The sequence below is a fragment of the Cyanistes caeruleus genome, chromosome 4 (genome assembly GCF_971803275.1).
Source record: "Cyanistes caeruleus chromosome 4, bCyaCae1.hap1.1, whole genome shotgun sequence".
Classification (NCBI taxonomy): Eukaryota; Metazoa; Chordata; class Aves; order Passeriformes; family Paridae; genus Cyanistes; species Cyanistes caeruleus.
In genome coordinates, this window is record NC_141704.1 from 84,057,622 (window position 1) to 84,063,912 (window position 6,291).

General features: G+C 34.5%; 1 long non-coding RNA gene across 1 annotated transcript in view; it reads left to right on the forward strand.

The window, feature by feature from the left end:
• Positions 1 to 815, forward strand: part of LOC147653839 (uncharacterized) — a 70,938-nt gene extending 70,123 nt beyond the window's left edge. Inside the window, exon 17 of the long non-coding RNA XR_015285826.1 lies at positions 316 to 815. This is a non-coding gene — a long non-coding RNA (uncharacterized LOC147653839). The remainder of the gene's footprint in view (positions 1 to 315) is intronic.
• Positions 816 to 6,291: the final 5,476 nt, after the last annotated feature.

Genomic DNA, 6,291 nt, shown 5'->3' on the forward strand with positions numbered 1-6,291 from the left:
GGCTTAGGACTTGAAGAAACGCAAAGATAGGTAGAGGATTGCGGCCATAAGATTCTTGGGCCTCCGTCTTGGCGGTTCCTGGAGTTTGTCATTCTGTCAGCATCTTCTTCCTCCCGGGTTCTGCGAGCTTCATCAGCTCGCCTTCATTCTCACCCGGCTCATCTCATTCCGCATTCTCTCAGTCCTTGTGGCCGTCCTTGTGGCCCAGACTTTTGTCTCCCCATTGTGTCCCCTCGTCCGTTGTGTGGTGTGTCACGGGTGTCTGGGTGTAGTTGTCCCGGAGCTGCTCTGCCCTGCTGCCCAGCCTGGCTGTAGGTGTAAAAGGCCAAGTCCCAGGCCCCTGTAATTTGAAATTTGTGACGTAGGTTTTACTTTGGTGTCTAGAGGCTTTTCCTAGGTCAACACAAGATGTCTGCATCTGTGAAGTTATCCTGCAGTGCTTTGAGTTGTGTCTTAGCTTCCTAAGCATTTTATTATTTGCTGCCGAATGTGGGGTTCAGAAGAATAAGAAAACCTATGCTGATTATGTTGCATTGGTCCTTACTGTGTGCTGGGATAAAGGACTTTGTAATGGTGTTACTTAAGTTCATGTCTCTCAGGGTGGAGGCCTTTATGTTGTTCTAGTCTCTGAGCTTTTTGGAGGTTTTGATGCCTTTCTTGTCCCTAAGTTTGTTTTCTTATCCAAAAATAACTCCAATACTGTCCCTACTACATAACTTTCACAGTAAAAGAGCGCAGATTAAAATAGCTCTTATGCTAAGGTCAGTAATAATGATGGGTAAAAACGTTATAAAAGTACTGAAGTTTGTACCAAATAGCTTTAGTTTATTGTTTCTTTGGTCTACCCTTCATCCCAATCCCAGTAACATGTTTTAAAAGTGTGTTAGTAATTATACCCAGTTTATTAGAAGAGGAGCAAAAAAAACCCCACTACACTCTTTTTACTAATAATTCATACCACATCCTAAAAGTAAAACAAAACACAAAAAGCTATATAAAACCTAACACAACCAAATCTGCTTAAAAAAACCTCAACAACTTACTAAACAGCAAACCGTTCAATGAGCTCTATGCATTACTAAAAGCAACCTAACCAAATTGCGGCCTTCTAATTCATAAGTAATAATCAATGCTCTATAAAAATAGACCTCATTAACAAAAAAATTAAACTCCTAAAAAATAAGAAATCACTACAAAAAACAAACTACCTTTAAAAATCCATCATATAAATATACACATCCCCAAAAATACAACTAATAAAAACCACCAAAGAAAAAAACAGGTACATGCAACTACAAAAAAAAAAAAAAGATCCAAAATAAACTGCAATTAACCATACAGGAACAATTTGGTTTTAACTCAATAATCTCATAATACCTTGAATCATCAAAATAAAAATACTATCTCCAAATAAACACAAAACCAAAAAATAAATTTAACCATAAATCTTTTTCACATTATCCATAAGTTTAAAACATACTACAATCAAACAAATGAACCCCCCCCTCTAAGAAACAATAATCCAAATAGAAATATAAGAAACCTAACAAATTAGCTACATTACTGTACCCGAAGTACACCAAAATAAACACAACATACTCACAATAATAAAAATCACTAAATAAATAAAAACATACCCTATACCTCACACTGCTACTCAAACCATCATCCTTAACCTTAAAGAACCAGCCCTTTAAAAACATAATACCCCTAAAAAATGAAATCAAACCATAAAACTCATTTCAAAAACAACCTTATCAACACCTAAACTAAAAAACATAATATTCAGTAAATATACCATATCCCCTACCATGCACCAAGTACAAAAAAAAAACCAAATCAAAAAACTGTTAAAAACCATCTTAAAAACATTAAATAAAAAAGTCTTTCAAATATTAAAAAACATCTAGCAAAAGCCACCTCATTCATTAACACCCCAAACTCCACCAAGCAAACTAACCCTACCCAATCTAAACCCTGACATATCATTAACAAAACCAAAATCCCAGTAACAAATAAAAAATTGTATTTAAAAAAGCAATTAAAATAAATTCCAGGTTAAATAGAAAAAACTCCATAATACGAAAAAATAACATAATGTATACCTCAAAAAAAATCTAAGCATTAAATAAAAAATACGTATAAACCTCACTTTTTACTCAATATCACTACTCTTATCTGTCTATATATATAACTCATTTCCAAAAGGAACAAAACACCCCACACAAGTGATTTTCAAAAACAAGACTCATTTCCTCACAACCTTCTCCAAACGATATGATCTACCACAAAACAAAAGTCTCCCTTACTTTGAATTCATTTTTAACAAACTAAAAAAAATTTTCAAAGTATATATATATTTTCTTTCTCTTAACTCTATTCAAATGTACTCTAAACTAAAAACCCAAACACCAAAAACTCACACATCCAGCCCTCGGGGGTCTGGGCCTCAACGCTTTGCAACACCAAAAAACCTGATATATAACTAAACAAACAAAACTACACTTCCCAACAAGAACTTTCTAAATTGACCATCTCTTCAAACAACAACTAATTTTATTATTTATTATTCATTTGTTTATAAATACTTTACTCATTAAATAAACATTTTTTCAATTTTCCTCCAAAGAAATCTTTTCTCAAACCAATTAAACAAAATAAAACAACCACTTAAATTTTCTTTATTAAAAACCCTTTTCAAAACTTTTCTCCCAAATTTACCCTAAACCAGGAAAAATATCTATTGTGCATTATACATATATCAATGTAGTATATAAATATAAATTTGATAAAAATAGACATTAAAAAAATGTTTGATTACCATTTCAGGTAAAGGGGCTGTTTGGTGTTTATTAGGTTAGAGGTAGAGCTTTTAAATAAATAATGTAGAAATTAAAATGTACAGATCTATAAAAAATACATTAAGATATAGATATAAAAAAGAAATATAAGTAATATAAACATAGACATGTAGATTAATATTCAATATGAATAAGATATGTATAGATGTTATATATGCTGCTTCACTCCCTACTGCAAGGTCACCGAAGACAGCAACACCCCTCCATGTTCACCAAAATCATATTGCCAATATTTCCAATAAATAGTACATACATCACGGCATCCACGTAAATCCGCCACACTTCATCAGCACATGCGCACTGCTGTACCATCCAATAACCAACCCACACAGCCCTCCAAATAAACCACACCTCATCAGCACATGCACACTGCTCTACCATCCACTAACCAACCCACACAGCCCTCCAAATAAACCACACCTCATCAGCACATGCACACTGCTGTACCATCCACTAACCAACCCACACAGTCCTCCACATAAACCACACCTCATCAGCACATGCACACTGCCTTACCATCCAATAACCAACCCACACAGCCCTCCAAATAAACCGCACCTCATCAGCACATGCACACTGCTGTCCCATCCACTAACCAACCCACACAGCCCTCCAAATAAACCACACCACACAGGCCCACCAAAACACATGTGGCACAGCATCCAGAAACCACACAAATTTACAGCACTGCGTTTGGTGAAAAATGCATGAGCACAACCATTTTTAACCACAAATAAATGCACATCACCATATTCAAGCCAAAATGCATCTGCAGACCACCATATCAAACCAGAAATACACATGAACCACCATAGTTACCTAAAAATAAATGCATAGCACCAAATGTGAACCAGAAAAACACAACCACCACCATTCCACTGCTGCTGGAATGGAGTGGCCCTCTCAGGAGGATCCCGGTTGCTTCAGGGCTTTGCGTCCACAAAGGAAAGGCATGCAGAAGGCAACACCATCACCCCAGCCCTGTAGTCTGGACCTAGAAAGGCTTCCAATAAAGCAAGGTGCTGCTGTCCAGGGCAGTTGGAGTTGTTCTGTGCCTTCTTTGGGGGGGAGGAGCAAAGGCTGAGGGGGACGGGGTGGAGACTGGGGGCTCCCGTGTCCCTTGGGGCACGCCGAGGTCCCCGCCAGAGGGAGGAACACGCTGTGCTGGAGGAACAAGGTGAGAGGGGAATGGGGAGGGCTCGTGCTGGGTGCCCTTGCCCAGAGGGGACCCGAGCTGCCAGGAAATTCCCTGGGAGGGCTGGGTGCAGAATCCAAACACCTGTGGAGTTGTTCTGGTTTTTACGGTAGGTATTGGCAAGGGACAGGAATTGACCTCTCTAAATCCCCTTGGAAAGGAACCCCCTCTCTGTGCACTCCATCGTTAGGGTTTTGTTATGTCAGGAACAGCTTAGGGTTAAGAAAGTGGGTTTTGTCTTTCCACCTCTTACTTCCCTGTAAAATGGGAGTGTATAAAACACATGTGTGCATCCCTGAGGTATTAAAATGCACCGATAGAAATTTCTGTGCCTAAGTTCCATAGAGACGAGCGCGTTCTGCACTCGGGGTTGAGTAGGGATTTATATTTTTATCATTCTGACCTGTTAGCTGAAAGAATTGGGAGAGTTTCCAAGAGAAAGAAATGCAAATTTCAAAAAGCAGAACGTTAGAAAGAGAAATATATAAATGTATACATGTAAAAATAAATATAGGGAAGCTACATAGATCTATATATATAGAGAGAGAGCCATAAAAAAGAAAGAAATACAAGTAATCCTAGTCTAGACAAGTAGATTAATATTCAGTATGAAAACTATATGGATAGATGCTAATATAATATATTTTAATATCAGTTATGTGTGATATCTATGTGTATAGATAAAGAAGATCCATATGATAGAAATAAATATTACAAATATTTCAATGTAGGGACCTTTTGTTATTTATTTGGATAGAGGCATGGCATATAAATGAATAATATAGAAATGAAAATATACACATCTATAATAAAGAAATGTATATAGGGTGATAGATAGGGAGATAGACAGATAGATAGATAGAGCCATAAAAGAAGAAATAAATACCAGTAATCCAAATCTGGACAAGTAAATTAATGATCAGTTTGAAAACTATATAGATAGATGGTGATGTACTTTAATATCTGTTATGCATTGTATCTGTGTGTACAAATATAAAAGATCAATTTTATAGAAATAGATATTGAAAACATTTTAAACAAGGGTTTAATTGTTTTTTATTTGGTAAGAAGCTTAGAGGCAGGGCTTTTAAATGATTAATATAGAAATGAAAATATACACATCTATAATAAAGAAATGTATATAGGGTGATAGATAGGGAGATATATAGATAGGGAGATATATAGATAGGGAGATAGAAGGATAGAAGGATAGAAGGATAGAAGGATAGATAGATAGAGCCATAAAAGAAGAAATGAATACCAGTAATCCAAATCTGGACACATAAATTAATGATCAGTATGAAAACTATATAGATAGATGGTAATGTACTTTAATATCTGTTATGCATTATATCTGTGTGTATAAATATAAAAGATCAATATTATACAAAAATATATTAATTTTTTTATACAAGGGGCTTTTCTTTTTTTATTTAATTAAAGGCATGGCATTTAAATGAATAATATAGAAATGAAAATATACACATCTATAAGAAAGAAATATATGTAGTGAGATAGATAGATAGATAGATAGATAGATAGATAGATGGATAGATAGATAGATGGATAGATAGAGCCATAAAAGAAGAAATGAATACCAGTAATCCAAATCTGGACAAGTAAATTAATGATCAGTATGAAAACTATATAGATAGATGGTGATCTACTTTAATATCTGTTATGCATTGTATCTGTGTGTACAAATATAGAAGATCAATGTTATAGAAATAGATATTAAAAACATTTAAAACAAGGGTTTAATTGTTTTTTATTTGGTTAGAAGCTTAGAGGCAGGGCTTTTAAATGATTAATATAGAAATGAAAATATACACATCTATAATAAAGGAATGTATATAGGGTGATAGGGAGATATATAGATAGGGAGATATATAGATAGGGAGATAGATAGAAGGATAAATAGATAGAGAGATAGATAGATAGATAGATAGATAGATAGATAGATAGATAGATAGATAGATAGATAGATAGATAGATAGATAGATAGAGCCATAAAAGAAGAAATGAATACCAGTAATCCAAATCTGGACACATAAATTAATGATCAGTATGAAAACTATATAGATAGATGGTAATGTACTTTAATATCTGTTATGCATTATATCTGTGTGTATAAATATAGAAGATCAATATTATAGAAAAATATATTACTTTTTTTATACAAGGGGCTTTTCTTTTTTTATTTAATTAAAGGCATGGCATTTAAATGAATAATAT